The sequence below is a fragment of the Hydra viridissima genome, unplaced genomic scaffold (genome assembly GCF_058129835.1).
Source record: "Hydra viridissima isolate aposymbiotic clone 2 unplaced genomic scaffold, HvirCarnegie_v1 scaffold_16, whole genome shotgun sequence".
Taxonomy (NCBI): Eukaryota; Metazoa; Cnidaria; class Hydrozoa; order Anthoathecata; family Hydridae; genus Hydra; species Hydra viridissima.
Genome location: NW_028324315.1, coordinates 7,468,114 through 7,478,357, shown reverse-complemented (window position 1 = coordinate 7,478,357; position 10,244 = coordinate 7,468,114). Strand labels below are relative to the sequence as shown.

Sequence of the window (10,244 nt, the reverse complement as noted above, 5' to 3'; positions counted from 1 at the left end):
CATTTTTACAGTAAAATATAATTTTAAATTCAAGTAAACAAACATACTGTAGCATAAAGAGCATTATGTTTTATGAAAGCATAAAAAAAAGTTGAAAAATTAAAAGATATCAAGAAGATAAGCTTCCTTTATTACCAAACAAATATAATATTTTTTATTCTTCTGTTTTTCTGTTTAACTTTTCATAAAAATTATTTTTAACTGTGAAAATAAGACAGTTTTTGAATTTCGGGAAAATTTCGGGAAAATTTCGGGAAAATATTCACGAGAGCAAAACTGAGCACATCTAATTTTACAAAAAAATGCCGAATACAGCAAAAAACCACCAAGACTGCAGGAAAACTGTCTGTTTTCTTTGCTTCAGTAAATGTCAGAGGGAACTGACACCTTTCCTAAAAGAAAAATGCCAAACAATACTCAATGAGAGGATCGATTTTAGTAATCACAAAGTTCCACTTGGAATTTGTGAAAAGTGTCGTTCTTGTTTAAGAAGAAAGGATTCTGGAGAACACATCAATCTCCCATCACTTTAAAATTTTGAGACTATAAAAATTCGACCTCAAACTAGAGACACACAATGTGACTGTTTGATTTGTTCTGTTGGAAAACTGAGAAATAATGGTCAACAGAAAACTCAGCTTTTGCAGAGCTCAGCACAAAATACTCCATCTTCAACTGTCCAAAAACGATGCTCTGACTGTTTTTCAATTATTGGAAGAGGATTACCTCATCATTGCACAAAGGGCACTTTGCGAAATAACCTTGTTGCTGTTTCAACCAAGGATCCTGTTGCATCTGAACGAGTTGCTGCTCTTGTTGTTTCAAGTAAGGATTCTTCTCCACATGGCACTGTTCGATTGAGTCAACCACAAGGTGGAAGAATGCTTCCAATAATGCCAGGTAAAAGTTTAACTTTCATGAAAAGATACTTTAGAAATTTCGAAATTAAACAATATCTGCATTTATTTTAGGTTCCTCATCAGCTAGAAAACTATTTCCTCCAAACCCATCAATTAGTATAAAAGAACTTGTTCAAGTTCAGGCAAACACAGGGCTTTCAAACAATGGCATCAAGAGACTAGCTGCTACAATTAATCAGTCAACTTCACAACATATTGTTGAGAAAAACTATGCTGTAAAATTTGATGCAGTTAGTAAGCAGCTTTCTCACCATTTCACGAGTTCATTGATTAAAGATCATGCTGGATGTGGAAGGACTGTCATTCATTGCAAGGACTTCAAAGAGCTTAAAAATGAACTCATTTCTATGAGAAGCACATCAAACAATCATATAGTGAAAGTTGGAATTGACGGTGGGGGAGGATTCCTGAAAGTAAGCCTTGGAATTATTGAATTAAATCGTGAACCTAACACTCCCCCAGCAAAACTAACACTGGAGTTAAGCGGCAACTTATTATTGCTGTCTCTGAGGACCTGCAAGAAAACTACTCAAATGTGTCTCAAATTTTCGAATTGATCAATATGAGAGACCAAGATTTTGTTTTGTCCTGTGACCTAAAACTGGCAAATATAATTTGTGGTCTCCAAGCACACTCAAGTGCACACCCTTGCACCTGGTGTGAGTCAAGTGCAACGGACCTTTTAAATCAAGGAAAATTAAGATCTTTCCAATCTCTTGATCAGAATGTCTCACTTTTCAATGCAGCAGGATCAAACATCAAAAGAGCTCGTGATTACATGAATGTTGCTCATTCTCCTGTATTTGATCTTGCTGGTGGCACATTAGTTTTGGACTTCATACCGCTAATGGAGTTGCATCTCCTTATTGGTGTTTTCAATCATCTCTTTGCTGCCCTACTAAAAGTTTTCCCTCAAGGAACTCTTTGGACTGATTCACTGCACATTAAACAACAACCTTATCATGGAGGGCATTTTGCAGGAAATGAGTGCAGGAAGCTGCTAAAAAATATTGATCTTCTTCAATCTATTGTCGAGAAACACTCATGCTATGCTGCAATACCATTAGTTGATGTATTTCGAAAATTCAATGCATTAGTGTCTGCCTGTTTTGAATGCGTTCTTGATCCAAGTTATGTACAAAAAATTGAAGCTTTCAGAGTGGCTTATGTGGCACTGCAAAATGTTTCTGTGACACCCAAGGTTCATGCTGTATTTTTTCATGTGAAAGGTTTCATTGACAAACACGGCTAAGCTCTCGGACTTTACTCAGAACAAGCAACAGAGGCAATGCATCACAACTTTCAAGTGCATTGGCAAAGGTACAAACGACCTAACCATCATCCTGAATACAGTAAAAAGTTGCAATGCTGCCTTGTGGACTTTGATAGTAAACATTGCTTGTGAAAAGAGCCATTTTAGAATGATTTTTTCTTGTATTAGAATATTTATTTTAAAGCATAATTTTCTTTTTAGATACACGATAAACTCTCAGAATATGTCTTTTTGTTTCCCTAGTTCATATTTATTGGAATAACCTATATTTTGTACTATATTCTGTCGGTTTTTGACGGAAAACTCGAAAATTATGGTTTATGTCGGTTAAAACTGAAATTTCTAAAACTTCTAAAAAAAAAAAAAAAAAAAATCTTGTCGGTAAAATTTGTTTTTTTCATTTTCAACCCCCCCCCCCCCCCACGTCTTTGTCGTTCGGTACGGCCCTGTCAATAACTTGCCAGGACGTTGTAATCTGATTTTAATACTTATATCCAAGTGATCCCCATAGTGTGGGCTATCATTCCACAAAAGGGTTTTCTCGGGTCAGAAAGTCAAGGTTAGAACCCATTTTATAACACTATGACTCTTTTTATAGATAACCATCGCAATTTAATCAAATTCCTCGTATTATTAGAAATACTTTGTATTTACAGTGAAATCTCGTGATAAATCATCGAATTACATCGTACCTCGAAAAACCTTGTAAGAATTTCGATGTTTTTATTTTTCCAAAATTTCTATTAAGGTTTTTCCGATTAATTACCGTACTTTATTTTGACCCTCGGTCGCGCATTTTTACGATGGAAAATAATCCAATTACACACTTTTGCGCAAAAACCGAGGCATCGCTTTCGAAAATCTCGTACGACATTCCCGCCGAGTCCGATGGCGGGATGCTCTAGTTGCTATTTATTATGACGGTTATGAAAACGAAAAAACCACTGCATTTTTAAAAACACATCTGTAATAAATTTAGGAACGGTCATAAAATAAATAAACCAACTAAAATCTTTGATAAAATAAAATTAACTTTATTTGAAGGATCAAAATGGTCATATATTTTGATTTTTTTTTTTTTTTTCATCTTACTCAGGCACTGTTTTTTTTTTTAATTGTAAGTTTTAGTTTTTACATGACAACTTTTTGATATCCTCGTTGTTCATTTTAAGTAAATGCAAAATGAATGTATTCATTATTCAGTATTTGGTAAGAGTTTATATCTTAACTAATGACTAATTAAAGCTAGCTGTTTATCATTTTCTGAGTTATTTTAAAAACCAAAATTTACATTTTTTTTTTTTTGAAATATCAATCCTTTTTGTTACAGTGCTGCTGAAATCAAAATAAAATTTAAATCAATTAAAAAATTATGATAAAGAATCCAAAGTAAGATCTAAACGAAAATTAACTTTTATTGAATTTGCGTATCAGTAGTAAATACAAAAAAACGAATTCGAAATGCTATTTGCTAAATATAAATGCCATATATATATATATATATATATATATATATATATATATATATATATATATATATATATATATATTAAAACGTTAAAGTAGAAAAAGCCATGTTTTGTACTTGGTAATCTGACTTAGGCATCTAAACTTAACACAACTACTTAATTATTTATGACACGCAAATGCAAATATATCTAAAAACACAACTTACTGTGTAGTCTTTCTTCGACATAGTTTATGTGAATATGATAGTTTAACTGGGTCAGTATAGCTTTAAACTTCTCCCACTCCATTTTTCCATTCTTTTTGATGTAAAGATTTAGCATATCGTATGGTTTTTCAGACAAAATACTATTATGATGTATTTCATTCAGTTCTTTGTATTTAATATTTAGGTCCAGCCCCACAGAGTACCATGTTCTGCCAATTGATTCAGCTAAGTATTTCATAAAATCTCTTTTACCATATTTTTTGGAGCAGTTTTTGCCAAGCTCTAAGACAATAATATATGTGTTTGTAAAATTTTTTTTATCTAACAATAATTCATAAGTTTGTGTATTATCAGATTACTCTTTCCACATATATAGCGAAGGCATTACTGATTATGAATATTGATAATGAAAAATGATTTAAACAGCATTGGTACACAAGACCTTACTAAATAATTGTATGCATTTATTTCTTTATTGCATTTATCTTATCTATGTCTCATCATTTGATTGCATTAATTACATACGAAGTTGTTTTTGCCAAAATCATCATCATAAATGAGACAACCATAAAATACGACTACAAACACTAACCATCAAATGAAAGTATAAACCAACATTATTTATTAGTTTAGTCATATTATTGATTATTACACTTCCCTGCTGAAAGTATATCTTTATCCTTTTGTGTACAAGATTTTTACAAGATTCAAACTACCAATGGAGGCCTACAAGTTGTAAATAACGGCAATGTAAAGAGTATTTATGCAAACGAACTAAATGGCGGTCAAATGAAAGAGTGTTTTTTGTCTTTTAAGTAAAAGCTCACACTGTTTTCGATTATTGCAAAACAAAAATTACAGCAAGCGTTTATTTGAATTTAAGAAAGAAAAAAGTAGCTTCGCTATCTCCTCTAGCCTGAATCTACATTTTTTTGGTTGTTTTCAAAATTTTACGTTTTTGACCAAGTGTTTGTTGAGACAATTTTTTTTTGTTGTATTCATGAAGAATCTATTGAAATAAAATTTTAAAAAGTTGCAATTTATGAAAATGTCCAAAAGAAAGATATGCTTTTTCTATAAAAGAAACAGGTTTAAAGTAGAAACTTATAAGAAAATTATAATATATAGGCAAATGCGGGTTCTGGCGCATTGACCCTTCCCATACTTAAGGATACAAACGTTTTTCATGTTTTTCAAGAAGAAGTATAAAAATAATCATGTTATTTGTGTACCCTTCAAGATGTCTAAAGATGCCTTTAAGATGTTTTAAGATGTTAATTCAATTTTCTTGTTTTGTAGTGACCGATGGCTAAGGTAGTGTGAGTGCCATCATTCAATAGGATCCTTTTGTCATCGTTAGCGCTGAGTGCGACTTTGTTGATTTCTTCGGTGTAGACGTCATGAAGATGGGATCTGAAAACTTTCATGGCGGCAAGCTTTTCTTGTTTAGTTATTAAGCAGTCACCACAAGGTATTGATAACTTCTTGAAAGTCAAGACCTTCATTCAATTTTTTCAAGACGTAAAGACACAAGTGGCCACAATAAGACGTATCACCAAACTGAACTCTCTCGCTGTTATAATAAACCGGAGTTTTTAAATAATCAATGAGCTCAATAAGAGGAGGCTGAGCATAAGAGTCAAAGCTATATTTTTTATCTCCGTCTTTATACCAACACACCCAATGAAACCCATCTGTGCTAGAATCTCCTGTATTCACAATACCACATTCTTTTTTTCTTGGCTTTTTTGGTAACTCATCCCTGACAAACACGCCTTGAAAGTTTTTTAATTTTAACTGTTTAGCAGCATCTATTAATTGAAAGTTGGTTAGAGGCTTGTTCGGTAGTACAATTCCTTCAACGTCAATCCATTGAAAGTCGATCATTTTTTTTAATTTCTTAAAAAGTTTATCTGATTTTTTTTTAACAAGCGATTTTCATAGAATAGCACCTAAAAAGGGTATGCTATTAAAGGGTGAGTTTGGTCCGAGTAATAAACCAGCTCCAACAGATTGATAGCCTTTTCCAGTTTTAACAAAGAGTCCATCACCGTGAACATTTTTAGTCCATGGGGTAATAAATAATCCTTCTCCACCTAAAGTTTTTATCTTCATTCCTTTTCCATTTTTGCTCATGTAAAAAAGACCTCGCCCAGCGATTCCATCCACCATAGCAGAGCCGGCAGAGGCTCCAACACCTGAAAGCAAACCAGTAGCAAGAGCAGGAACAACCTTTGTAGCAAGAGTGCTACCTATCATACCTAATAACGGTAAAAGAGCTCCGATAAATCCACCTTCGACTTTCGAGTTGTATGCAATTTGTCTTTTGCTCAATTTAAGAGTGATCCCTTTTCCAGCTTCATACGCTTTTCTAATTTTGTTCAATTGCGCATTAGTGATAGCGAGAACATGTTTACCGTTCAAGTCTTGATGAGAAAGCTTAATGCTAGTATCAGTTTTATCTTGCATAGCTTTTTTAATTTTATCAGATTGGCTCTGCGAGATGTTAATTTTGATATTTTGATAATTGCTCATTTTTTATGTATTAAAAATTATTTATTTCACTTCTCGAATATGATATCGTATTGTAATATCCTCTCCACGAAAATCAACCAAATCTCCATTCTGATCAATGATGCGAGTAACCATTGTTGAAATTTCAAACAGTTTAACAGGAAGATAAATCAAATGCATTGGTCTCTCGATGATTTTATAGCCAGGACTAACATTTGGATAAAAGGAGTAAATGCAATTGAGTTGGGTTCCATTAATATAGGATGATCCAATAACGTTGTTAACGATTCTGATGGTGTTAATGCTTGAAATTCTAACGATATGATCCGACTCGTATTCGGAATTGGAATTTAATTTTCTTTTAGTAAACCCTAAAACTGAAGAGATGCTGTTCTCCACGTTAAAGTCAATCAAATAATTCAAACCAAGTTTAATGGTTGATTTTAAAGTATTAAGATTGATTCCAATTTGAAGGTTGTTTGGAGAGTAATTAATTTTATTTGTAATAATATAACTTCCACGTTGAGCTGTTTTTATTGTGTTAAAAATAGACTTTTGCAAATACTCATTGATGTCTTTAATGTCATAGCTTCCTGATGGAATGATAATGTTCTCCCAATTAGCTCCATTGTTCATGCTGTATTTGAAAGAATTGTTTTTACTGTTTACATTTGGAATGCTGTTGTAAGTCTCAAGACCGAGAAAAGCCATTTCATAACTTTTTCCTTCGTTAAAAACGATTTTATCTAAAAATTCAGTGGTGATAACACTTGATTTTCCATCTACATCGATGATTATACCTGACATTTTTTAAATAAAAATTATTTTTTAAATTGTTTTAGAAAAATAAAAAATCATCAAACCCACTTCGGTACTTTCCCTCGTTCTTTTTAGAAGAGAGATCAATGACGGCAAATCCGTGAGGTTCATTCCAGCAATGATTGCAAAAGGCTTTAAACTCTTCTATTTTCATATCGCAGGAAACGTGATCTTGATAAATGTGATTAACGCTTTTTTGATCTTGTTTAAAGAGACAAATAAAGTTAGCATTTTCTCTGATGGTGTGTCTTGGAATCTCGAAATAGTTTTGAGCGAGGTAAAAGCAGTCGACGTTAGAGTGTCTTCCTCGAATGTAATATTTTTCGCACTTGTTTTGATTAGTTAATTGCAAATCGTCAAAGATCATCAAATTGTTTTTAGATGAATCAAGATCTTCTGGTTCAGGCACATCGTCTGCTGTTTCGAAAAATTGACATTCCATATCATTGTCGGAATATTTTTTTGAAAGATCGTTAATAACATCTTCATGGATTAAATTCAATTTTTCCATTTCGTCTTGAACATCATCCGTTAACAAATCAACAATATCCTTTTTAGGAAGTTTATTTTCGAAAGACCTTTTGAGTATTTTGTATTCGGGTTGAAAAAGAGATTTACCAAACACTTGCAAATGATTATAGTCTAACCATCCAGGTCTTAAAAGTAAATTTAAGAGCAGCGTTGTTTTACCATATCCAGACTTTCCAACGATGATTCCTCGAATGCTTCTCGGTAAAAGCTTGCTGTTGTTTCTTTTGGTTTTCCCAATTTTACACGACAGTTTCATCACTTCCATATTTTTTATATTAAAAAAGTTTTTATATATGTTAAAATGTACTGCGTTAAGTGTAGAAGAGAGACTGAAACCATTCACTTGAAAAAGGAAATGACAAAAAACAATAGGTCTATGTTGAAAGGGAATCGCGACTCTTGTGGGATAACAAAATGCAAGTTTGTTTCTTCGCATACGCCCAAAGGATCATCTTCGCATGCGATCAATGGAGGAGACTTGGTGGAATCGATCAACAATTTTTCAAAAAAAATCAAACTTCCATGGGCAAAGTTTCCAGGAGAAATGCACATTCCAGGGATGAATTTTGCAGGGCCTGGAACCAATTTGGACAAAAGACTCACTTCCACAGACATGTATCAAGAGTGGAGCAAACCGGTAGACAGAGTGGACAATGCAGCGTATCACCATGATTTGGCATATAAATATTTAAACGACGTTCAAAGCAGAAATTTAGCAGATCGAATGATGCTTGAAGAAATGAATTCGATTCCCAATCCCACTCAAAAAGAAATAAGCGAGCGAAAAATCATCGCTCCCATCATCAAAGCCAAAGCTAAATTCGGATTGGGTGTAAGTGATTTGAAATGGACAGACCAGCTTGCAGAGGAGCTTCATAAACCGGTGATTCATCATTTTAAAAGAAGAAGGGTGATTGTAAACGACATTGATGAAATATGGGCCGCAGATTTGGTGGACATGCAATCGTTTTCAAAATTCAACAAGGGTGTAAAATATTTGCTCATGGTGATTGACGTGTTTTCAAAGTATGGATGGATCGTTCCGTTAAAAAGCAAAACGGGTCTTGAAGTGGCTGAAGCGTTGAAAAAGATTTTCACAGAAAGAAAATGCGTCAAATTGTGGGTAGATAAAGGAAAAGAGTTTTACAACAAGCACGTGAGAGCGTTGGGTGTGCAATTATACTCCACTGAAAACGAGGAAAAAAGTTCTGTTGTCGAGCGATGGAACAGAACGATGAAAGAGAGAATGTTTAAATATTTTTCAGCCAACAATACCAATAAATATATTGACGTATTAGATGAGATGGTGAAAAATTACAACAACACAAAGCACTCTACTATCAAAATGACACCAGTTGAAGCTAGCGATGAAAAGAATAAAGGTAGGGTATGGTGGAATCTGTATGGAAAGGATCAAACATTACCAGCAAAACCAAAATTTTCCATAGGTGATCAAGTGAGGATCGTAAAAAAGAAGTCTCATTTTGAAAAAGGGTATACGCCGAGATGGACTGAAGAGGTTTTTACCGTGTCAAATGTTCAGCATACGAATCCGCCCACGTATAAAATCGCTGACGCTAACGGTGAAGAAATTCAAGGCACTTTTTACGAGCAGGAGATGCAAAAGACGCAACAAGACGTATTCAGAATTGAAAAAATCATTCGCAAAACCAAGAGCAAGTCGTTAGTCAAATGGCTGGGATATCCAGACTCGTTTAATTCATGGGTAGATAATAATGAATTGTTAAGTTTGCAAAAATGATCTAAAAATTTATTTTTAATATGTAAAATGCATGCTCCTCACAAGTTTTTTAGAAATGTTACCTCAGCAGAAGTCCACAGTTTGGATTTGCAATTAAAAATTTTGGAAGAGAGGGTTAGAGAGTTGGAGGAAAGAAGACCGAACAACATTATTGTGTCTGCGAAAACGTTAGATCATCCACCTTATTTCAACGTTAATGAACAATATGAGATTTTTGCTCAGAAAGACATTAAATTTGCTGCTCTCTCACATACAATGATAGCTTTATCCATTGGGTTGAATTTGGAGAAAGGTGTTGCAGTGATAACATTAATGAATAAAATTACTGATCAATTGAATTATAGAAAAAACGAAGTTATTATTTCAGAGTCTGTAGATGATGTTATTATGGACGTGAATAGTAACAGCAAACAGGACGTGATTGTTAAAAAAGGAGAAAAACTTTGTAAGATTAATTACATTGATTTAAAATAATTTTTATAAATAAAAAATGGAAATATTGAATGAAAAACTTTATCCAGTTCTTCCATCCGCTCCTGCAGATGAAGGACATAGTTACCGGCTTCAGAAAATAAGCGAGATACAAAAAGAGATAGAGAGTGAAAAAGCAAAAAGAGTTCATCTAAGCAAAAAGTATCATCGCGTGTTTAGGATCATTTCTAATGTAGATAATACAATGCAAGCCTTATGCATTGCTTTGGGTGTGACTGGAATTGGCCTTTTATCAACCATCGCTGCTGCCCCTGTTGC

General features: G+C 33.5%; 1 pseudogene; it reads left to right on the top strand.

Annotated features, from left to right (window-relative positions):
- Positions 1-297: 297 nt before the first annotated feature.
- LOC149877846 (uncharacterized) lies at positions 298-2,325 on the top strand (annotated as a pseudogene).
- Positions 2,326-10,244: the final 7,919 nt, after the last annotated feature.